General features: G+C 42.3%; 1 long non-coding RNA gene across 1 annotated transcript; it reads right to left on the reverse strand.

The window, feature by feature from the left end:
• Positions 1-3,334: 3,334 nt before the first annotated feature.
• On the reverse strand, positions 3,335-14,272 carry LOC146360773 (uncharacterized). Its single transcript, XR_014799442.1, has 2 exons — positions 8,288-14,272; positions 3,335-8,208 (listed from the first exon to the last, which is right to left on the reverse strand). It is a non-coding gene; the product is annotated as an uncharacterized LOC146360773 (long non-coding RNA).
• Positions 14,273-25,683: the final 11,411 nt, after the last annotated feature.

A 25,683-nucleotide genomic window follows, 5' to 3' on the forward strand; every position in this document is an offset into this window, starting at 1 on the left:
CTGGATTGACTCGCTGCAATCCTTTTAGGCTCAGGACTTCTCATGTGATCAGTGTCCCATATAAGTGAATTTCTCCCCAGCCCATTATAATCATGGAGAAAAACACTTTGCGACTGTCTTCAGTAAGAATATTTTATAGCGCTTTAAAGTTCAATCTCTCAGGCCTGGATTAAAGAGCTGATTTGTTAAATCAGGAACTCACAAAATACCAAAATATCGCCACCGGTGGATCACACCTCTCAGATGTTCTTATTTCAGTGCACTGTAACAAAAGCAAAAACAAACGTAACCAATAAAATACTCATATAATAACAAATACTGGGGCCCATTGCAAACATGTCCAAGCATAAAACCATCTTTCTCTCTCTTAGAGAAAGAAAACAATCCAAACCTCACTGATGAAATCAACCTAGTGTTAAGCAAAACCCAAAAATCAACCAAAACTTCGCCAGAAGGTTTTTCTCCCTCCTGGGACAATATTGTGTAGGAATACAGGGACCGTAACTCCTTTTTGCCCTGACAAAAAACGTGTTGGATTTACTTGATTCAATAGTGGACACTGGTTGCACACAAATGTTTTGCTCCGACAGAAACTTAAACAACTGAGTTAAATCAACACAACCTTTTCATATTCAGTAAACCTGCATTTTGTGTTCATAAAACACGATTGAAACATGTTCAGATGGAGTAAGTTGAGATCCTGGAATATTTTGATCCTTCAATTCTGTCAGTTTATTTCAACACTATTCAATAACTTTTATTCAAATTCTACTTGGTCACTTAAATACTACATGTTGTCTTCATATTGCATGCGGTTCAACAAAGTCTAGATCCTGGTTACCATAAAAATTGAATGGGTCTACAACAACTACCATCCTCCTATCTTTATCCTGGTTGCAGCAGGGCCGGGAAATAACCCTAAAGTGATAGGTTATCAGGCAGGGTACACCCCGGACAGCTGACCAGTCTATCAGATAGAAACAAACAGCCATTCACACTCACATTCATGGATAATTTAGAATCATCAATTAACCTAGCTCTAATAGCTGCATGACTTTTCACTGTGGCAGGAAACCAGAACACCCAGAGAGAAACCACTGCAAACTAGCCAGACTGTGGATTTGCACCCAGGACCTTCTTACTGTGGAGCAACAGCACCAACCAGCATGCCAACAATGTAGGAAATACAGGAAAGCTATGATTTCCTGTATTTGATGCAGAATTATTTTGTTCTTGTCCTTGACAGGTTAATCCACAATAAATAGCAATAGCATGCATGTGGTGTGTGTGTCGCTGTCTGCCTCTTATAACTCCAGTGATTTTCCTGTAGTTTGAAATCTTATGCGGTGTTGTGAATTCCGTGAGTTCAGCAGCTAACCACTCTTATTAGATTGTATCGTGTCATCTCAATGAGAACAAATTGAGTTGTTGGATTTTATTTATTTATTTTTTTTTTTTCAGTGTGTTCCTCCTTCAATTAAGTCTCAATCACAAAAAATGTGGCGCTCCGATATAAATCTCACTCCGTTAATTCATCATTTTCACTCTGTACCGCTGCTCCTTATCAGGCTGTGTGAAGCACAGTAAACAATTCAGTCGAGGCCTTGAGCCATAAACAGACATCACGCACAGACATTGTTTTCATAACCAAACTGCCTTAGACCCTGTCCCCTAAATCTACACAAACGCCCTCTGGGTGACATGAAATGCATTTAACCAATAAACAATCAATGGCTTCTTGTTGTTGTAACAGATTCTGTATTTGGATGTTTGTGTGCAGCATTTTGCGTGTCAGCATAAGCATTTGTTAGTAAAGCATTCTTCATTGCAGCAGCGTGTGTGTGTATCACTCTTCATTGCACAAGCGTGTGCATGTGTGTGTGTCATTTCTCACTCAATTGACTCAGCGCGTGTGTGTGTGTGTGTGCAGTGAATCAACGAGTGCATATGTGTTCATATGTGTGTTTCTCTTCATTCTGAGTCAGTGCATGTAGATGTGTGTGTGTTTGTGTGTGTTTGTGTTCATCACTTTCCTGTTCTGGTGTTCTGGGTAAACCACGGCCTGAGGCGTGCCCTGGGGTCCTGCCCTCCTCCATTTCAGTCTGTTTGCATCCATTGGTGCTGCTGCTCAAAGTTCTGTCCATACTGGTTCTGGCCCCAATTGAGGCAGTCCTTTTCTCCAGTGTCCTGCATCTTCTCCTTGTCCAGCTCCTCCTTAACTTGACCCTTTTGCTTCTGTAGCTCCTTCAGGGCTTGCTCCTGCTGTAGGAGCTTCTTGTCAGGTTTGGCGACCTCCTGCTCCAGCAAGCTCCAGCCTGGTTTCAAGTCCTGTGTCTGGGACTCTAAGCCTGACTGATGGGTTCGATTAGCAGCCAGCTCCTCCTGAGCCATGCTCAGTTTTTGCTCTGATGCCTTGAGCTCTTACTGAGGGCAGAAACCTCAGAGTCTTTTCCGTACACGTCAGATTAAAGTTTATTGATGTTTTCCTTGCTTTGCTCCACGGCCTTCTGCAGCTCTGCTGTCCGGCTCTTCTCAGAGGTCAGCTCCTGGCCGAGCCCCGACACCTGTGCCTTCAGCTTATTTTCTTCTTGTGCTTTTGTCCATTCTGAGGTGCCTCCTGACCTCAGTTACTCCTCCTGTCTCTGGCACGCCCTTTTTGCTGCCCGATCATCCGTGTTGGTCCGTCACTGTCCTGCACAGTTTTAATGCAGAGTTGTTAAGGTCAGCATTCTTTTGCTCGGCCTCACTTTTCCTCTGGGCTTAATGGGCGTCTCGTCAGAGCTCTGTTAGCTGAAGCTGTCTGGAAATCTCCCCCGTGTAGTGAAACGGGCCTTGGATTTAATGCTCTCCGTCTCAGCTGCATGAGATCGTTTTCCTGCAGCTCTGTTGACATTTTCAGGTTGTTGTTGTGGGTCCAGCTGCTGTAGCATTTGGTCAGGGTCACATCAAAGATGGTAGAGGAGAGAGCAAAGATGGTAGAGGGGAGAGCAGGAGTCCAGGTCAGCCTCGGCAAAGCAGCCTGTAATCAAGCATAAAGAGAAAAAACAAAAACAAAACAAAAACAGACGAACAGGAAAATGATGTTGTGTTGGCTGTGTTATTCAGAGAGGGGAGAAACAACGGGGCCAGGCCCTGTGTCAGCCTTCTCTCCCCCTTTTTTTTTTTTTTTCTTTCTCAAAGTTATGTATGTTGGCTGTTATACTTTGTTGTGTTTGAAAATAAAAGTTGGTCTGATTAACTTATTTTCAGAATAACTAAATCTGAGACTTTGTGTCACTGTAAGATTATAACAGTGATGGCAATATAATTGTTTGTTGTTCAGCAGTACAGTGTCCACCATATAATCAACTCATAACCCACCAAGCTGACAGGACAACACAGGTACATGTTAAAATTGTTAAGATCATGTTTAAAAGCCCAAAAAAGAATTTTCTTTCATTCAGTAATCACTTGTATTAATCAATCAGCAGAAAACATGTCACAATTTGAATCTTCTAACCACTAAATTTGTCGTGTCATCACTGGTTGGTCAGACCAGTGTCTTTTTTTTTGAAGTTAAGTTGTTGTCCTGCAACCCAGAGAGTTTATTTGTTAGTAGTGGATAAACTTTATCATTCAACAACAGGTGTATGTTAAGTTTCGCTGCTTTAACCTTGCTGGAAAATCTTCACGTGTTCATGAATGTAAGCTGTTTCTTCATTGCGTGTGTGTGCGTTTGTAGGTGGGTTAATTTAACTTTTTCTCAAACGAGGCATTTCTCTAACACGTGCCTTTCTCATACATTTCTCTGGTTGTGTGTGTGTTTTTATTTTGTTTCCCAAATTTTGATTCCCCACCTTAAATAACAGCTTTCCATGTCTTCAGCCAGGAGTTAGAGCTTGCTTGTGAGATTCAGGGACACATGGTGCCAATAACAATTCAGTCAAAAACTTGCCTGCAAATTTCCAGTGATGGTAACCGATAACTGGAGGAGAAGATGTCCTTTAAGTTTCTTTTCAGGGTGGGGACAAAGTTGGGGTCAAGCTGTAAACTTTTGAGCCAAAGCTTGGCCTGTCTGTCGTCCCAATTCTGTTTATGCTTTTGCCGCTGTACTCAGGTTTCCAGGTTGGGAGAAATCCACCTGTATTAACACACTAAAACATTTACTTAGTATTACTTTTCTGAAAACATTCACTTACTATTTCTTTTCTGAAAACCATGCATACTTCTCACAGTCTGGCCGTTGCCTTTTATGGGCATGCAGAGTTCCTGTCACACACACAGCTGAAATTCGTGCTTGATCACACCCTATATTATGATCAAACCAACAGTAAATCAAATGTAACCGCTTATATTATTGGGCTGAACCAAGAGTCACTTTAAAAATCGTATAAATCCTGCTTCACACCATAAAACTGAAACAAATCACAGCTGTATTTATCACTCAGTCTTACTCTGCCGACTGAAGTGTCGGTCTAAATCATGCACGATTTGTCTTTTCTATATCAAAACCCAGCCAAACATCAAACATTCACCCTAGTCATTCAAAACCTTATTTGTAATATTATAATCAGCAAAATCAGCGTCTTATTTACAAGTCTTTAACAGTATTTGCAAATCATAATTATAACACTCAAAAAACACGCTAAACAGGAAGCAGAAGTCCTCTGTGCGCTTCACAGCAGCCACCTCATTTGCATGTTCACACACCGTCTAAAAATAGCTCGCAGCGCTGCAGCGCGCTCTCGTCACACACAGCCTCGTCTCACACACAGCTCTATTATTTTATATTACAAAGACGTCTTATATTTACAACCACTGTCAGGCCTGGCAGATTTAGCGCCTACACAATTTTGACAAATTTAAGTTAACGGGTCCAACCGAAGAAAGTCCAACTTTTTTGTGATCAATTAACCAGTATCTGCCTCTAACTGTATCTGGCCTCATCTCTAAAGTCCCTAACTCAATTTAACAGTGTCCAAAAAAGCGCAGACACCGTTCCAAACGGTGAGTGGTGCAACCACTAGTTATTCTGGAGTGCCCCAAGCTCCACAGTGACCAACTGACTATCCCTCAAAGAGGACAAGGCCTAGGCGTCCCCGACCTTGGCAAGCGTTACCTCTGAGCACTGCGCTTCCTAGCAGACTCCAACTGCCGTCCTATAATAATTTATAACACTTTAAAACAACAGTCAACCCCCCAAAACAAGAGTATGACTGAGGCAGGTGCAACCTAGTGGTCAATTGGGACTCCAACCCACAAAATGACCAATTCCCTATCCAACTACTTGGGACTGCAACCCAATTTCTTAGCAGACTCTAACTGCATTTATTTCTTAGCAGACTCTAACTGCATTTATTTCTCAGCAGACTCTAACTGCATTTATTTCTCAGCAGACTCTAACTGCATTTATTTCTTAGCAGACTCTAACTGCATTTATTTCTCAGCAGACTCTAACTGCATTTATTTCTCAGCAGACTCTAACTGCATTTATTTCTCAGCAGACTCTAACTGCATTTATTTCTCAGCAGACTCTAACTGCATTTATTTCTCAGCAGACTCTAACTGCATTTATTTCTCAGCAGACTCTAACTGCATTTATTTCTCAGCAGACTCTAACTGCATTTATTTCTCAGCAGACTCTAACTGCTTCAACTCATGAGATTTTTTCATCAAAATTAAAACAGACATTTACCAGTACTTTCAGTGAGTAGACTTCAATTTTTTCATGTCCAATTTAGCACACTTTGGAAATAATTCAACAGGTAGTGCCTTACCTTTGTATAAGCCGGCTTATGCCCACTCACGTCAGACCACTGGCTCGTGCCTGTCCGTTCGACAACCTCGGACCGTCCAAACCTCCAAAATTCCACCCCAATACCACAGGACGAGCCCCCAAAACTGTTACGGATTCAAATATTGGGGATGGATACAAGAGGAAAAACCACAATAACAACACTGGTCTGGCCGGGTTGAGTCAAACGATGATTTTAATGATCACACGCGTGGGAGATGGACACCGTACGCAGACAGCATCAGATCTCAAAATGGTGGAGCATTGATCAAACTCTTATAGCCTCTAGTGGCCCCCACCTAATCATGAAAGCCTAAACATTCACATTCTTTCTCTCACACAGTGCCTAAGCTACAACCTTGGCTCCCTGTTTATCTGCTCCTGCTGAGATGGGGCAGAAAACTCCAGTATGTTCTGTTCTCTTCTAATCAGACAAATAAGGCGATGACTTTCTGCAAACAGTATTTCTCATAACTCAGCAGTATAATGCATCATAAAACAATATCATTCATTCACAATAAACCAGCAGTCTAATGTAATGCAAATCAGCTTAACAAATGAAATAGTTATCACCTTCTTCTAATTCAGGAGAATAATGCAAACTAAAACTACATAATAATTCACAATCTTTAATTAAGGGTCTAACATGGCATAGAATAATATTATAATCTGACATGAAGCTCAGGTGTCCATAAAGTGTAACAGGAGAGCTTTGTCATACTTTCAGATATTTTACATGAGCCCGTCTTTCAAAAAATAAATAAATAAATAAATAATTCATTCATCCACAGGTAGCACAATGCTCATATCTGAAAGTAAACTCTGATATATATCCCCGACTAGGGTTACTACTAAATAAAGGATCGCCCCAAAATGGCTAAATATATAAAGACACTCTCCAGAAGAAGTTAAAGGGATTTTGTTTATTGTACAAGCAATATCTTCATAAGAATTACAAATTCTGCAGACATATTACCTTCTTCCTGAACCTGAATAACTCACACACAGACGTGTCTGCTGCTGATCTTTGTTCAAACATGATGTTTTATCTTCTCTTCAAAACACATTACTCATCTTTCTGGCATCATGTTACATGAAAACACCTGCATTCTACCTGTGTCATTGTACCACAAAGACAATGATTGCAACACTGTGCTTGCAAAATAGAAGAAATAAGACGACCAGCAAATACATAAAAGATGGTAAAAGTGATTCCATCTTTGTGTCTCCTCCCATTGTTTCCCCAGTCTGTCTAGTTCCCATATTCCCAGGACACCGCTGGACAACAAGTGGGTATTCCAAGACTGAGAGACAGCCAGAGTTGGCAAAAGATCAGACATTCTCTACTTAAGTAGAAGTAAAAATACTATTGTTCCAGTGAAAGTTAAAGTACTGATTCAACTTCATTACTCAGTTAAAGCAAAAAAGTACAGGCTCGAAGCGCTTACAGAGAAAAGCATACAACAGAATACAACAGAATGCTGTTCGCGGCAGTAACACACACTTGGAGGAGAGGCTCCAGCCGTCCATTCCAGCCCTATCCCTAACATTAACTCTAACCATAACTTTAACCTTAACCCTATCAGGTCTTGTTTTACAAAGCGATTCATGATTAGAACAAAAAACACATTTACACATACCGATGATTTGTCACATAGCATCGTTACCTGTTGGGATGAGAACGTGTTGTTTCCAGAACACCACAAATTGGGGTTTCTGTAGCTCAGGTAGGAAACCTACTAATCAGAAAGTTGCTGGTTCAATCCCCGCCTGCTCCAGCCTGCATGCCAAATATCCTTGGGCAAGACACCAACCCCAAGTTGCTCTCCGATGCATCCATCGGGAGGATGAATGCGTATTACTGTTAGATAGAAAGCACTTACAGAGAAAAAGCATAGAAAAAAGTGAGTGCATGAATGAGGCAAGTTGTAGAGAGTAGAAAAGTTTTATACAAGAACCAGTTCATTTACCGTTATATTTTAGTTTTATTTTCAGTTCTGTACGTTTTACATGTAATATTGATTCATTAGATTGACTACATGTATTACACCTAACTTGCGGACAGTAAATTTAAACAACCGTAATAATTTATTTTCAGCATCTGAAATATTTATTTAGTTTGTTTTTTGTTTTCTTTTTGGCTCCTGATATTAGCCAACTACTATTTGTCAATGTTGAACTAATAATGAATCTAAGAAAAGGTATTTGTCACGGTTGGCCAGCGTCAACCGTGGGGATGTGAGGAAGGAGGAGCCAGGCACGGAGCTCTGAATGCAAGCAGTGCGTTTATTTACAGTGAATGGAAAATAACAATAAATCCGCAGTGCGTTCCCGACTCCCGTGAAATGTCCTCTTCCCAGTGCTAGTGTTCCTTGTCTCCGCTCCTCAGTGTCTGAGCACCCCGTGCTCGCTGCCCTCTCGTCTCCACGCTTCTCCTGGGGAGATAACAAACAGGCAGCCGTAAGACACATACAATGCGGCAGACTATCCGTACTGACTGGCCGAGAGACTAACGTGAAGTCACGCAATGATCCAGCGTCAGAGAGAGCGCCACCGCATTCTTAAGTAGCTCCTCCGACAAGGCTTGATCAGCTGTGTGATGGTCTTCAGGTGTGGCCAACCACCTGGCAGGGCCACACCCACCAGGCCTGAAGGTGCCTGTAAACAGGTGCTCTCAGAAACACCGGCATCCACACACACACACACACACACACACACACACAGATATACCTGCAAGCAGGGAGAACGAGGGACAGCACACCAAAAACACACATGTCCATAACTGCTCAGGGACCCTGGGTCGTTTAGACTCCTGAGCTGTGCACGAGGGGTCGACCAGCCACTGGAAGGCCGGGCACTCGTTTTCAACCGTAATATACCTGATGTGCTCAGGTAACCTGTAGCGCCATGAAACCACTGTCACACCAGGGCGCATAAAAAATGATGCTTTAAGAGACTGATGGGATCGGGCAGCAGGGAAAACATCCACAAAATGCTACCTTCAGTTTGACTCCCTAAGACTACCTAAATTAAGTAGAGTCATTACATGCTTGTTAAAAGCAAACTCTCATATAGTTTTTAAATGTGCTTCTTTCATTACAATGACTAGATAAAGAATGTGGCACTGTCTCTATTTAACACTGGCTACCCCAAAATGTTTCCAAACCTACAACCGTAACTTTCACTGAGAGATTTTCAGATAAGGTTATTGAAGCTGTGGGGTTAATTTTTTAAGTAACATGAGACGAGAGGCAGCAGCATACATACAGAGCATCAGTGATAGAAAGCTAGGCTAACATAGGGTAGCTACCTCAGTCTCTCTGACTCAGAGAAAAAGGCTAGGAGCAAGAAGAAGCAAGAAGATGCAATCACAGAACAAACTGTGTAAACACACAGAGGGTCTTATAGTCCTGTTTGAGTGGGACCGGTTAAAATAACAAAAAACTAATTGCATGTTGTAAAAGTCAAATTCTGTGACTGAGTTAGAAAATTCAAAAGTTATGAGACATATGAGATTTGAGAATTGTTTAACACATAACTGCAGTACATACATCTCTATCCTACAATCACTGCTATCAATATATCAGCAATCATGACATAAACAAATAACAAAATTAAGCTGTTTTTTTTAACAGACTAAAATCTTGCGGCACTTCCAAGGTCCACCTGCTCAAGGAGAAACATGTATAGGCCCATCTCAAGTGCCAGTGAACATCTAAATGATTCAGGGAAGACTTTGGAGAAAGTGCTGTGGGGAGATGAAACGAAATTCCAATTATGTGGCTTTAACTGACCTTTTGAAATAGGAGTGTGATGCAAAAAATAGCATCCCCGCAGTCAAGCAGAGAGATGGAAACATTATGATGTGGGCTACAGGACGACTTAGTCGGGGTTCCAAGCAGTCAGGAAATGTGACATCGTCAGACTGCATGCCACGGATTGGCTTGTCAGTCGCGGCACTCAATGAGTCATGAGACGGTGTCTTTCACTAAAATGAAAACTGCAGTTTTTTTAAAACCCTGCAACAAGGCAAATAGCTGCACAACACCGTGGTTTCCAAGTGTGACAAAAAGCCACAGATACATCATCGCTGCGACGTCTTCCTTTGTTGTGGCATTCGTGTTGCTTATAAATGACAACATGGACATCGGGCCGCTTTGCTGTAATGACCCCACGCACATTAGGTGGTACTTGATTGTAATGGAAAATGAGTTGAGTCACAGCAAGCTGATCTGAGTATGTACTAATGGAGAAGTGCTATAAGATCACGCAGTGGTCTAGTCAGTCTCCAATTCAATTCAATTCAATTCAATTTCTTTATTGTCCCACAAGGGGAAATTAGTTTAGCAGCAGGAGGATAAAAATAAACAGAACAATACAATAAAATAATAATGACAATAATAATGATAGAAAGTTCAAGGACAGTTATTTGCCATTTAGGAGACAAGACGCAGTAGGGATAAAAGAGACCTGGAGTCTTTTAGTCCTCCTCACAGGTACTCTAAAACGGCGGCCGGAAGGCAACAACTCAAACTCACTGTGAAGTGGATGGTTCACACAATTAATAATAGAATGAGCCTTTCTAAGCACATTTCTATTGTAAATGGCCAAAAGTCCATCTTGCCAGCGCCCTGAAATTTTGCAAGCAGTTTTTACCAGAAGTCCCAACCGATTCTTATTCTTCACCGTCAGGTTACCAAACCAGGCAGCGATACAAAAGGACATCACAGATTCGATAAAACTTCTATAAAACAAGGACAACATCTCAGATGAGACATTAAAAGATCTCATTTTCCTTAAAAAGAACAGTCTTTGTTGAACTGTTTTAGTAGTGGCATCAGCATGAGATTCAAAACACAGTTTATGGTCAAGTACCACACCTAGATATTTATAACTCTCAACGATCCCAATATCGGCAGTTTTAATGATAGTAGGTGATGAGCTATAAGAGGACTTCCTAAAATCAATAATCATGTCTTTAGTTTTTGACACATTAAGTGAAAGGAAGGACTCATCACACCAATTCACAAAATCATCTACAACCTGTCCATGGCCTGACTCGTCCCCCACTAGAAGACTGACGATTACTGTGTCGTCAGCAAACTTCAGGATGTGTCTGTTCGTGAATTTGCTGCAACACTCATTTGTGTACAGAATGAACAGAAGGGGAGAGAGGCAGCAACCCTGGGGTGATCCAGTAGAGGAGGAGAGCACATCAGAAAATACATGATTCACCCTCACACATTGTGACCCATTGATCAGAAAGTCTGTCACCCAGCCGACCAGACTAGTGTCAAGCTTGAAATGATTGTAAAGCCTGCCAGCAAGTAAGAAGGGTTGAATTGTATTAAATGCAGATGAAAAGTCAGCAAATAATAATCTTGCATGGGTGTGGGGGGCCTCAAGATGCTTATACAAAAGATGCAGGAGTGTGACAGCAGCATCCTCCACACCTCTCCCTGCTCTATAGGCGAACTGGAAGGGGTCAAGATGGTGTTCAACCTGCATTAAAATCTCCTTCTTAATTATCTTCTCAAATGTCTTCATCACTAAAGAAGTCAGAGCCACAGGCCTAAAATCATTCAGCACCTTAGGAGAACTGCCCTTAGCAACAGGAACAATGACAGCTTGTTTCCCAATCTTAGGTACCGTCTGTAGCTCTAAAGAAAGTGAGAAGATATAGTGAAAAATCCCACTCAGCTGATCAGCACAAGTTCTCAGTACCTGTCCACAGATGTTGTCAGGTCCAGGACTCTTGCTTTTGGTGTGTCTAAAAAGATTAGCTACCCCCGTCTCATCAATACAAATTGATGGGGGAGTGATAGTCTTTTCCCTCAGTGTGCTGGTCTGCCTAGAACAGTCAAAGTTCTCAAAACGAAGGTAAAAACTGTTAAGACTGTCTGCCAGATGTTTGTCAGAGGTAAACCCTTCTAAGGTAATGCTACTTTTACCTTTCGTGTGTAGCCCTGCCATTGTTTTCATACCAAGCCAAGCTCTTTGGAGGTTGTTACTGCTGAGTTCTGCCTCAATCTTATTTCTGTACCTCATCTTGGCGATCTTTATTGCAGCCCTCACCTCCTTCCTCAATATTCTCATAGTGGGAACGTCTCCCTCGTTAAAAGCAATTTTCCTTTTAAGAATCAGATCCTTAATATCTTTAGAGAGCCACGGTTTGTTATTAGGGAAAGTCTTAAATTCTCTGACTGGAACCACAGAGTCTTTGCAAAAAGAGATGTAGCTACACACCACATCAGTGAGTTCATCCAAATCAGAAGTGCTCTCTTGAAACAAGGACCAGTCAGTGCAATCAAAACACCCCTGAAGGGCAACACAACTGTCTTTTGTCCAGACATTAGTCCGCTTCACACAGGCCTTCTCCCTCCTAATCACAGATCTGTAAGCAGGGAGGAGATGAATAACATTGTGATCCGAAGAACCTAGCGCAGGTCCGGCCACAGACTTATATGCCCCCTTAATCGGTCCATAACACAAATCCAGCGTTTTGTTATTCCTTGTAGGACAAGTGACATATTGAAAGAAATTGTTCAGTGATTTCTTAAGATTACATTGTTAAAATCACCAAGAATAAAATTAGGAGCATCCGGTGAGAGAGTCTGCAGATTGTGTACCACTTTAAAAATGGCGTCGGCAGCAACTTTAACGTCAGCTTTAGGATGAATGTAAACAACAGTTAATCCAAAATGACGGTTTTATCAACAATGGCCACCAGCGGTGATTTTGGCACCTGTGACAAGGTTGAAAAGAGCTGTGGGTAATTTGGTCTCACAAAATGCAGCGCACACACACACACACACACACACACCAAGTTCTCCTCCTGCCTTCAGCCCAACCGTTGAGCGCGATGACAAATAGAGCCGCAGAATTTTGCTGCTGTGTAATTAAATTGAGACGTGGGGTCAAAATTCCCACCTAGATTGAGTGAGATGAAATATAAATCGGCTCTCCTCTAACTGACTTTATAGAAATAATTACATAAGCTGCATTTATAACTGTTATTAAATAACAGCAGCACACGAGAACTAAAGTGTAATCCCAGCACATTTCGCTTCGCTTGCACCGATTCTTTAGAGATGACGACTGTGGTGGGTAATTAAGGGCAAACAATATACAAGTCGCGTGAAAAATGGAGGCCGCATTACCTTTCCAAAGCTTCCTTTCCCGATGGCCCGCAGTATCTGGAAGTGGTCAAAGTTTACTGTGGAGAAAATGAGAAGCAGTTAGTGAGAACGTGTCAGTTTGAGCTGAGCTATAAAACAGGGAACATGACATGTACAGCACTGTGCAAAAGTCTTGAGCCATCCCTCATTTGCTTCCAGGGATCCGGACTTCCCTGTAATCTTTAAAGTGGTATTAAGGAATAGCTCTCCAGGCTTTTTAAAGTGTTTCTGATTTTTAATCCAGGGCTTGTATTTGACCAGTTTTTCTCTGTTAAGACCCTTCACACTAATCTCTGAAACATTCAAACATAAACAGACACCTAAGTCACGGAAAGGACCAGAAAACTTAACAAAGAACCAATTTGAAATTGTATCTTTACACATTTACTTGCAGCCTATTGCAAAAAAACAAGACCCCACATCATTTGTTCTCACTTCTTTAGTTGAAGAATGCAGTTAATAACACCGTTAACACAGACTGACCTGGCAAAACATGAAAAAATAAGGGGGTGGTTCAAGACTTTTGCTCGGTACTGTATGAGAAATGGAAATGTGCACTTCACAATGTATCGCTGCACTTCGGCAGTACTGTGCAGATCAAATGTTTTTTTGAAAGAATTAAAAAGTCGGAGCGCAGTGGGAGAGAATAATGTGTGTGTTAGATAATGAAACGGGAAAGATTGAAAGGTGGAAATAATGAATCACAACAGTCAAAATGTGAAAAAACAAAAACATTTTCCCTGGAGGATCTGTACAGTGACACACCGTCACAGTATCGACGATTAGCAAGCAAAACAAAACCCCAGAAATAACATTTATTAAATGAAGACTCAGCTAAACCTTTTTAAACTTCACATCTGAATAACAAATAACACACGCAGCACATAGAAACAAATATCTAAAATGAGTTAGAACCCAGGAAGTTAGACACGCTTTCATAAGTTTTCTGATCGACTTTTACGAGATTAAATTTGAGCAAGTAAAGACATTTCACATGAAGCTCAGAGGCAGGAGAGTTGTACTTCAGAAAGACATCCAGCTCAGAGCGCTCAACTCATTCATCTTACTTTATTTTCCTATTTCAGTATGCATGATAACACAGCCAGATGTTTTCATTCATTGCCACTGAAGCAGATGCATGTGTGTGTTCTGCAGACTGATTGAATCCTTCTGTACGCAGCTTAAAATGAGTCCTGAGGAAAGAGGTTGAATGGAAGTGGTGAGGAAGAGTGTCATGTTTTTTTCCTCTGTAATAAATAAACTAAATAATAAGCACAAATATTTTTGTTTTCCAAATATATTTTTACGAGCGCTGAACATGTGATCAAGATTAGACGATAAATGCAAGATTAATTTCACTATTCTGCTGTATTTCTACTTAACACCTACCTGACTCACTTTTGAATGAAATTAATGCAACGTGTGAGACTAATATTTTTAATCAGATCTTAATTTATGCAAAAATATCCATCATAGACCCCAGAAAAAAGCATGAAGAAAAAGAACACCCGATCCATGATATTAAAAAAGCCTTGATCATTAATAGCAAGTCTTTTTAATATCAACCAATAAGAGTAAAGTTAGCTTAAAGCCACAACCCCTGTTTTTCAGGCAGAGGAGAAAAAGAGGAGCTTCGTTTAAGATAAAGAAGCATGCAAAGCTACTCTAGTAGAGTCCAAGAATAAGAATATCATGTTGGAAATGAACATGAGGATGATCAAAACACATTCCCTCCAACAAATAAATACTATAGAGAGCGGAGCTGCTTCATCATTTTAAAAAAACAACGTCTTTGGCTGAGCACAAACACAAGCGCTCAGGAATCAGATTAACCAACAACAGACAAGCTTTCTTCCAACAACTCAGAGTAAAGAGTAATGAGCTAACACTGAGTAACTGTTGGCCAGTAAAATCAACGGTTGCTAACTTTCACATGCAGCAGCTCATTAAGACACTTAAAATAAATTGAATTAAGACATTTAAATGTTGGTTGTATTTTCCTTCCCGATGCATGTGAAAGGTTAAGACTTACATCTCCAAATGTACTGGAACTGATTTGAACCAGAGGACTCAGCCACACTGTTACTATGTACTGCATAAACACGTTTACCGATGAAGGTAAATCAGACGCTGTGCTGACTGTGTGGCTAAATTTTGTGCTGAAAGCATCAAATCAATTGAATGTGATTAACTTGCTATGAGTGTTTTTTACTCCAAGTGTGACTTTTTCTGGGTTCATACACCTTTCAGGGTCAAATTCAAGCACTTTGTAAGCACGTTTAATGTCCATTTTCAAACTTTTCCAGCACATTACCATAAAAAGGATGCATATTTCACTTCGCATCACCTGAGTAAGACCACGTGAAAGGCCAAATGAATAAGTCTTCTCATCAGATATTGATGCTTCTTTCTTATGTGACACAAAAAACAGGAGGAGACAGATCTTTGCTTGTGTTGTTTTTTTAAGTTCATTCATTCAAAACTAACTGTAAGACGCTTAACTACATTGCAGTCTGTGTTATTGTTGTAGACCTAATTATCACCTTTAAAGTGTTTGTGCTAATAACATCATGTAGAGTAAGACAGGCATAGAGAACAGCACTGACTGGGAGAGGCTTTGAACAGATGACATACTCAGATCAATTCAACACTTTAGACTTTAAAAATGCACAAGCGTCTTTCAAAAACCTATTTATTTAATCTATCATCATTGATATTATTATGTACAGTTATAATGTACTGTTCATCTCCCTTAAATAAACAGGCAGCCTTAAAGTGTGAAATAGTCACTTGTCTACTGTCTCAGTGGCTGATAGTGCCCCACAGGCCTCAATGTGAGCTTGAAGCCATTATGTTTAAATTGTTTAATGATAAACAGATTTTGAATGAAAGGAGGAAACTTCGGTAGCACAAAAAAGTGCCTATTCTTTGTTCCCATATGGTTCAGTCATATTACCGTCATTTCCCCCTAAGGTGTTCCCAAAGACACCAGGTTAATACTTGAAAAAGCTGCAGCAATACACAAAAATATCATCAATATTCTGTTTACTTGGTGACAACGTCGCTTTTAGCCTTCAATCAGAAAGCCTGACGTTGGCTAGTTAAGCATCGGGCTAACGTTTAACGCTTTCACTTGAGGGAAGTAACTCGTATTACTGCTACTGCTGTGTAATCTTGGTTAAATTCACAGCATATTCTACAAGTTACCCTGCAATAACTAACTGTTAGAATAGCGGCACCGTATTGTATCGCACTGAGTGCACTTCAATCCTTTATCCCGCGAGTTTGCTAGCTAGCAAAATAATAATACCAATTTTTTAAAAATAACATGTGTAACGTACACACTCGAGAAAATTATTTGCTAGTACTTACGCAACTCCCCCGTTGTGAAAACGTACAAATCCTTCTTGTATTTTTCGTTTTCCAGCAAACACTCATTAAAACGGCCTCCAGGCACATTAGTGCACTCACCCCCGACTGATCAGGGAGGGGGTGGGGGGTCACACATTGAAACAGACTAACGTGCAGAGGTACAGCCCAGGCAGAGAAATGTTGCTTTTAGACTTTGCGACTCATTTTATTTCTCTATCTGATAAGAAACTATTCAATCAGATAGTTATTTGTGGTGAATGAAATACGGTTACAGTTTCAAGAAGTTTTAAGCACCAAATCCGAAATCCAAGCACTGCAATATTAAAATCCAATTCAATTTCTTGTTTGCTCCGAAATCTACGACATGACTATATACAGAAAAGCTTGACATGGTATGCAAAAAACCCCGAAAACAATACAAATACATGAACAAAAAATGTTTTAACTGTCAGTTATGTCATTTTAAAATTTTCCAAAACTGACATTTTCTTTGATTGACTGATATTAAATTGATTAGGGTCAAATTTAGTGTGAACAATATTACACAAACAAGCACGTGTGTGCGCATGCGCACATATTAGAATCGCTTCGATCGCTTCTAATATGTGCGCATGCGCACATATTAGAACGCTTCGATCGCTTTTGAGTGGTAACTTTGCTTCGATCTTTTCTGACGTCATAACTTTGCTTTGATCCCAAAACCCATAAATAGGAGCGCTCACCTGTTACTTTATGCTTAACGGACGTTGACCTGCAGCAACTAAAACCCTTTCGAGAAGTTTTGAGAGCAATTTACAGGAGAAACCAAAACAAGTTCAGTTTTGTTTCTCACCAATTTACAGCGCAAACAGACACATTACACCATGTCAGCCAACCCATCCTTCGGCTCAGATGAGCTTGAAATATCTAAAGGGACCATTTTGGGAGATCACCACGTGGTGGAGGCTTTCCTTGGAGAAGGAAGCTTTGGTGTCGTAACGAAATGTCGCGATACAAAAAAGAACCAAACTGTTGCTATCAAAGTCAACAAAAGCGACCCTGAAATTCTGCTCCAGGCAAAACTGGAACTTTTCATCCTGGAGCAGCTACGACGCTTGGATCCAGACAGGTGCAACATTGTCGAATGGAACGGCTATTTCCTCGATGGAGAGCGCATTTGCTTGAATTTCGAACTCCTCGACCAAAGCCTGTCAGACTACATAGGGGACCGGAATAACCAAGGTCTCCCAATGAGAGAAATCAGGCCAATTTTGCATCAGCTCGCAAATGCTCTGTTCCACCTGGGTTCTGTGGGAATAGTTCATGCTGACCTCAAACCTGTCAACATCATGGTTGTGAACCGCAGTGAGTCTCCTGTCAAAGTCAAACTTATAGACTTTGGCATCGCATGTCCTGCTTCTGCAGTGATTCCTGGTGGTGCTGTGGGGACAATTGGTTATTGTGCCCCTGAGATTATGCTTGGCACTTCATATGATGAAGCAATTGACATGTGGTCTCTGGGGCTGGTAGCTGTGGAGCTTGCTACAGGGGTGCCTCTCTATCCTGGGGAAGACGATTATGATGTTTTGAAATTCATAATTGAAACTCAGGGTCAGCTACCAGATCATCTTCTAGAGTCTGGCTTGTACACTGACTGCTATTTCATTGAGGATAACTACAACGAACAGCGCTGGACATTTAAGACCCCAGAACAATTTCAATACGAGACAGATTATCGATCCAAGGAAACTCGATCGATAAAACTTAAGTGTCTCGATGACCTCGAACAACTGCTGAGAGTTAGGCGAGGACCGGAAAATGGCCAAACATTATTTGTAAGGCTAATCAAAGAAATGTTGGCCTTGGATGCAAATCGGCGCATAACACCCTCGGAGGTTCTGAAGCATCCCTTTTTCGACCCTCGCCTCTCAAGGAGAACCCCCTGCACTGACATGAATAGCACAGGGGGAGAACTCCTTGTGCTCTCTCAGCAGCCTTCAAGCTGGAAAAGTCATGGATCGCAAAAATTCAGCTGCAGTTTCCAAAACTCAGTTGAATTTCCTCAAAAAGGAGACATCAACACCTCAGCCAACCCATCTGCCTCTGAAGATGATCTTCAAATAACGGAAGGGACCATTTTAGGAGATCACCACGTGGTAGAGGCCTTCCTTGGAGAAGGAGGCTTTGGTTTGGTAACCAGATGTCGCGATACAAAAAACAAACAAACTGTTGCTATTAAAGTCAACAAGAGCGACCCTGAAATTCTGCTCCAGGCAAAACTGGAAATTTTCATCCTGGAGCAGCTACGACGCTTGGATCCAGACAGGTGCAACATTGTCGAATGGAATGGCTATTTCCTCGATGGAGAGCGCATTTGCTTGAATTTCGAACTCCTCGACCAAAGCCTGTGGGACTACATTGGGGACCGGAATAACCGAGGTCTCCCAATGAGAGAACTCAGGCCAATTTTGCATCAGCTCGCAAATGCTCTGTTCCACCTGGGTTCTGTGGGAATAGTTCATGCTGACCTCAAACCTGGAAACATCATGGTTGTGAACCGCAGTGAGTCTCCCGTCAAAGTCAAACTTATAGACTTTGGCCTCGCATGTCCTGCTTCTGCAGTGATTCCTGGTGACCGTGTGGGGACGGTTGGTTATTGTGCACCTGAGGTTATGCTTGGCATTCCATACGATGAAGCAATTGACATGTGGTCTCTGGGGCTGGTAGCTGTGGAGCTTGCTACAGGGGTGCCTCTCTATCCTGGGGAAGACGATTATGATGTTTTGAAATTCATAATTGAAACTCAGGGTCAGCTACCAGATCATCTTCTAAAGTCTGGCTTCTACACTGACTGCTATTTCATCGAGGATAACTACAACGAACAGCGCTGGACATTTAAGACCCAAGAACAATTTCAATACGAGACAGATTATCGATCCAAGGAAACTCGATGGATAAAACTTAAGCGTCTCGATGACCTCGAACAACTGCTGAAGGTTAGGCGAGGACCGGAAAACGGCCAATCATTATTTGTAAGGCTAATCAAAGAAATGTTGGCCTTGGATGCAAATCAGCGCATAACACCCTCGGAGGTTCTGAAGCATCCCTTTTTCGACCCTCGCCTCTCAAGGAGAACCCCCTGCACTGATATGAATAACACAGGGGGACAAAACCTTGTGCTCTCTCAGCAGCAATCATCGTTTGGGTGGCCAGAATTCTAGGGGAGCTAGAAATTCTTGTGGAAAAAAAGCCCAAAACAATAACATCAACAAAAACAACCAATGAATATGGTCTTAAACTTGGGCACAATTTGGCTTGAAATCCATCAACTAATCTCTCAATATTCAAAGCGGAGCAGCAGACAACTTACCATCACATCAGTCCTTCAATCAGACCTACAACAAACGTCTTCCTTCTCTCACCCCAACCGGTCGCAGCAGATGGCCGCCCCAACCTGAGCCTGGTTCTGCTGGAGGTTTCTTCCTGTAAAAAGGGAGTTTTTCCTTCCCACTGTCGCCAAAGTGCTTGCTCATAGGGGGTCATATGATTGTTGGGTTCTCTGTATGTATTATTGTAGGGTCTACCTTACAATAATACATACAGCCTTGAAGTGACTGGTGATGTGATTTGCTGCTGAATGAATTCGGAACTAATTGGAAATCTGAATATTAATTAAATAAACCTGCTTTGAGCATCAATTAATTGTTGTTTGAAATTCTTTATAAATATATAAATATAGTGCCACTCTTCTACTGTTTAAATTGCAACTGTTTAAAACGGACTAATTTATTCATACACTTGAGCATAAACACACGCACAGTAAATGGCCTGTATTTGTACAGCGCTTTACTTAGTCCCCAAGGACCCCAAAGAGCTTTACACTACATTCAGTCATTCACACATTCACACACTGGTGATGGCAGCTACATTGTAGCCACAGCTGCCCTGGGGCGCACTGACAGAGGCGAGGCTGCCGGACACTGGCGCCACCGGGCCCTCTGACCACCACCAGTAGGCAACGGGTGAAGTGTCTTGCCCAGGGACACAACGACCGAGACTGTCGGAGGCGGGGCTCAATCTGGCAACCTTCCAATTACAGGATGAACTGCGAACTCTTGAGCCACGATTGCCCTATATACACATATACTTTACAGTACTAGTCAGTGCTTACATACTAGTTCTTTTCCCTACTTTTTCATGCTTACTGGTACAAATGCCTGTTACTAGAGTTAAATGCTATCAATGTATTCTCACAGTTATGGAACTGTCAAATGCATACAAAATAACGCTCACGTAAACATAACTGTGCACTAGTTTGCCCTTATTGCTGCAGTTTGTTTCAAATCACTTTGAATAAAGCTCAGCTTCTCTCAAGCTCTCTCTTACTATCTCTCACTCTCTCTCTCTCTCTCTCTCACACACACACACACACACACACACACACACACACACACACACACACACACACACACACACTATGTAACGTTTCAGCAAGAAAATACCCCCCCTCCCCCCCACAGTGACACCACCACCACTAGTCTGCACAGCTGACATGAGGCAGCATGGATCCATCCTTTCATGCTATTTATGCCAAATTCTGACCCGACCATCTGCATGTCAGAGCAGAAATCAAACTCATCAGACCAGGCAACATTTATCCAATCTACTCATGTCAAATTTTGAGAACTGTAGCTTCAATTTCCTGTTCTTAGCTGACCAAAACGCTCTTCTGCATTCTTTGGTTGCAACAAATGGTTGTATGAGCTACGGTTGCCTTCCTATCAGACATTTTTCTCTGACCGTTGACATCAATAAGGCAGTTTTTCCAAGAGAACTGCCTTTCACTGGATATTTTCTCTTTTTTGTCACCGAAAAGGGTGTCTGTGTTACTTCTTGTCTTATATATATTGTCTCTGTTTTCCTCTGTCCTTTGTCAGAGTGTCTGTTCACCTACCCCCTGTGTCTCCATATTCCCAGTGTTCAAGGTTTCCGAGTGTTTTCCCAGTTTAGGTTTTCATGGTTGGTTCTGTTTGCTACTCAGCCAGAATAAACAGCTCGCTCTTTTAAAAGTAGGCTCCAGAATGGATGATGGGATGTTCGCATGTCTTTATGTAACACTGAGTGTGCTGAACTAAAGGTAGGCCTAGTTTCATTTTCATGGTCATTATTATCAAGACAATGATTACGCCTTATTCTGATTATTTCTCCCTTTTGGAGGTGTAACATTTACATGAGGGGTGTAGGAACATTTCCCCCTAAATATTTTTAGATACATTTTTGTTGAAGTCACTGTTTTTGTCGTATTGATGAAAATGCAGCTCAAATAAATGCTTTTGAATAAAAGAATAACCGTTCAAAGTGCTCAGTGGTGAAACTGTAACTCTTTCAGAGTTTGACAGCTGGACAAGTGATGCCGTATTTAAAGAAACATGAGATGAGTGCAGCATATTATCTGAACAGAGATCATTCAATGAGCAAGAATAAACACTGAAAGAGAAACACTTCACTGTTGATTATCATATGAAGTCTAATGAAAGCTGTTAATCTGTTAATATCCTGTTAATCTGCATACAGCAAATACAGAACATGCGACTTTAAAGCATCCAGCAAAGTGATAACTGTCCTCTGCCCACTAAGTAGTGACTCTACAAAAGATTATTTTCAATATCATCTTTATATTATATTTATATTATATTTAGTTATTCTCCAGCGCAACAATGTAAGGAGCTCTGTGATTGGTTAGGAAAGGACAGACTGGCCACCTCGATTTTTCTTCACTGCACATTGATCCATAGCTTTGCTCTGTAAAGGCTAACAAAGTGCTTTTGCTTTACAAAGACATTTAGCGTCGGTATTCACTCTCTTAAAATGCCACTGAACACTGGAGTGAAATGGAGCCCTGATCCTCAGAGTTTTATTGTTCCTAACATTTCTTATAGATAGCACAGATAGTGCCCCACTGCAGTAATCACTCATGTCTAGATATTCCTGTTAAAAGGGAGTTTTTCCTCCCCACTGTTGCATAGCAAACCTAGCAAACACAAACTATTCTATACAACGATCTAATTTAAACGAACAATCCAGCTGAAGCTTCAGACAGCCGTCATATGACAGTGAAACACTGCCATCTGCTGGACTCGAATAACACAGACGCTGCTTTGACGGGTGAGGGAGTTTCAACAAGTCTGCAACGACTACAGGAACTATTATAGCGGACATGGTGCTCTAATGGCTGCTTCATTAATGTAGGTCAGAAAGGATAAAACATATCAATAAATTGTGAAATACAAAAATTACTGTTTCACTGCGCACACAAACCTTCACTTATTAGCACAACACTGCCCAGGGCTCAGAGTGTATTCCGTATAGACTATTAAACCTTAGCATGTTATTTTAATGTCTTACAGGTGAAACAGCCAACCAGTAATCCTAACTGTAATTTAAAATATTCAGCTGCAAAAATGCTTTTAGCAAATAATTTTTTATGACTGCGCTAAAATTCAATACTAGATTTTTGCTGGTCTGATTAAAAGGTTAAATGTAGAAGTTTTGGGATAATATATTAATACTTCCAAAACAATAAAGTTGTTGTAGAGAATCTATATTCATTATTGTTGCTCACCATGGAAAGACAAAGACATCAGACTCTGCTAAAAGATTTTACACCCTCCTACTCTCTGCACACAGCGGTCTGAGGGATCTTCCAGGATTGGGGATTTTATTTATTTTGTTCTTTTTTGGTCTTCCTGGTTAGTAGGTTGTGATTTTCTACCTGTTGATCTCACATTTGAACATGATTTGCTCTGGAGCAGATTAGGTTCAAAGCATGAGTTGACCTGGCATTATGTCTTGGATTACAAAAAAATCCCACATTAAACCTTGAAGTTAGCCGGATAAGACAGCGTTCTGTTTCACAGTAAAGGCCTCAGAGAGTTGTTGCTAACCAAATTCTGTCTTGTATGGCCACTCAGCATCTTATGATGTTTTGTAACCTGCCACTACAAAGAAGCAGTGAAACAGTTTCTGTTTTAGCGCACATACACTGTGTGCTGAGCAGTATAAGGGCAATAAAGTGATGGTACAGAAATCTGCATCTGGTCAGAAGGAAAAGCACGTACACTTGGAAGACTTGGCCAGATTTTTACAAAATTATTGGCTGACAGTGGACAGATGAAAGGATGTGGATGGTCACACCCTCGTGCAGTAAAGACGGCGTTCGGTTCATTGAATACACAAAACCAAACACACAAAAGACACAATAAGACAGCTGATCAGTTTGCTTCACTGACTCATCTTTTTTTTTTTTTTTTGCCTTTCCCGTTTGGATCTTTAGCCATCAGAATTGTTGTCTGAAGGCTAAGAAAGATGCCAAGCGGCTTTACTTTACCAATTGGATCATCATGGTCTTGCATTTGGGCCATTTGATTGACCTTTATTATAATTATATATTTATTTGATTTGATTTTCGGTTGTTACAGACGGGACAGACATGACTGGGGGATAGGACAGGGAGAAAGAATGAAAGAAAGAGAGGGAGAGAAAGAAAAATAGAGGGGAGAAGAGACGGTGAGAAAGGGGGGAAGAAAGAAAGAAAAACAAACAAAACACCTGGATCACCTGTATGGAGATAAGAAACAGAAGAGAAAACAAACAAGAAAGAGCAACATAATAAGCACAACACCATCACAATAAAACAGCTAACAGTAGATAACAGTAGATACCAAGTATTAGATGTTATGTTACAGCACGCAAGATAGACAGCGCACAATGTGCTTTGAGGTAGCAGCCAAGAAAGGTGTAGTTTGTGTCTGTGAACACCCGTGTGTACACCTGTGTGCACACCTGTGTGCATACCTGTGTGGATCAGCACGCTTGTATTCAAAAGGTTTCTCCATGTAACGATCTGCTAGGGAGTGTGGGGAGCCATAGCCCCGTCCCCCAGGGCATGAAGCAGGTATGGAGGAGATCCAGGCCCCAGACATCCAGAGGCCCCAGAGTACGAGGACCCAAGGAGGACCACCAGGGGGCCAACGTGCCACCCTCCTGGGAAGAGCTGAGGAGAGCCCCAAACGAGAGGTCACCAAGCAGCCACGGAGCAGAGGCCAGAGGGGGTTGCAGTGACGTGCCCGCGGGCTCTGCCAGCAGCCAGCTGTGCCAGAGAGGACCGGGCATCAGGCCGAGAGGCCTGAGGGCACCCGACCCCCCGTAAGGGGCCTAGCTGGGCCACAGGTGCCAGGCCCCGCCAATCGGCCACCAGGAGTGAGTCGGTACATACATGAGCGCCCAGCCCCAGACACCAAGAATGAATAACAATAATGGATTGCATTTATATAGAGTTTTTCTAGGCACCCAAAGCGCTTTACAATTCCACTGTTCATTCACTCTCACATTCATAAGACTGGTGGAGGCAAGCTACAGTTGTAGCCACAGCTGCCCTGGGGCAGACTGACAGAAGCGAGGCTTCCCAAATCCCTGAGCCACGGTCGCCCCCAGAACCACCAACACACCAACATCCGGGGGCACCAGCCACCGGCAGGGAGCGTGCCGAGGGGGGAGAGGTCTCCACACCTCGGAGAGCCCGTGATGTCCCCAGAGAGGTGGAGTCTTACACCCAAGCTCCCCTGCTGACCCCAGTAGGCACCCCCACACTCTGGAACCCACCAGGGCAAGGGGGCCCAGGCCCATCCGGACCGGGGCCCACAGCAGCAGCACCACCCGGGACAGAGTCCGGGACAGCCCACCCGACCCCACCGCAGAGAAAAATGCACCCACCCCGTCATCCAATCTTCTCCCAGACTACACAAGACAATAGACACCCAGGTTGAGTCATTCTCCACCTCTCCAATATCTTTCCCCCACCTGCAGAGTCTGCTCCTGTAGAGAGGAGACCTCCTGCAAAGATGTAACAGCCTCCCCACCAGTTAGAGAGCCCTCCATTTGGGCCGATGCACCAGAGGTCCCCCATGCACCACCCCGGCGACACAACAACCAGGACCCAAGGCCCCAAGGCCCAGCCAGAGGCCCAGCCTGGGGCCGGAGCACCCCCAGACCCCCAAGCCTCCACGCCCATCCCGGACCCACCCAGGGGCAGCCAGGCTACCAGGCCAGTAACCAACGTCCACCAGCACAGACCCTCCCCCATCTCCGCTGTAAGCAGCCGCAAGGAAAACACCATCTAAGAGCCACCAGAGCCCCTAACCAGGTCATGGCCACAACCCCGCGTTAGGACCTACAGGGAAAACGTCCCTAGGGACTCCCTAGATGCCCTAAGGCCGTCCCTACCCCCAGATCAACCACAATAGCGAAGGCAGAACTAAACCATGACCACCCACCCCCACTAGGTGATGAAGCCAATCAAAGTAGTCCAGAGGGATTGATCAA

The sequence above is a fragment of the Perissodus microlepis genome, chromosome 23, assembly GCF_051167445.1.
Source record: "Perissodus microlepis isolate ML-2025 ecotype Zambia chromosome 23, ASM5116744v1, whole genome shotgun sequence".
In the NCBI taxonomy this organism is placed as follows: domain Eukaryota; kingdom Metazoa; phylum Chordata; class Actinopteri; order Cichliformes; family Cichlidae; genus Perissodus; species Perissodus microlepis.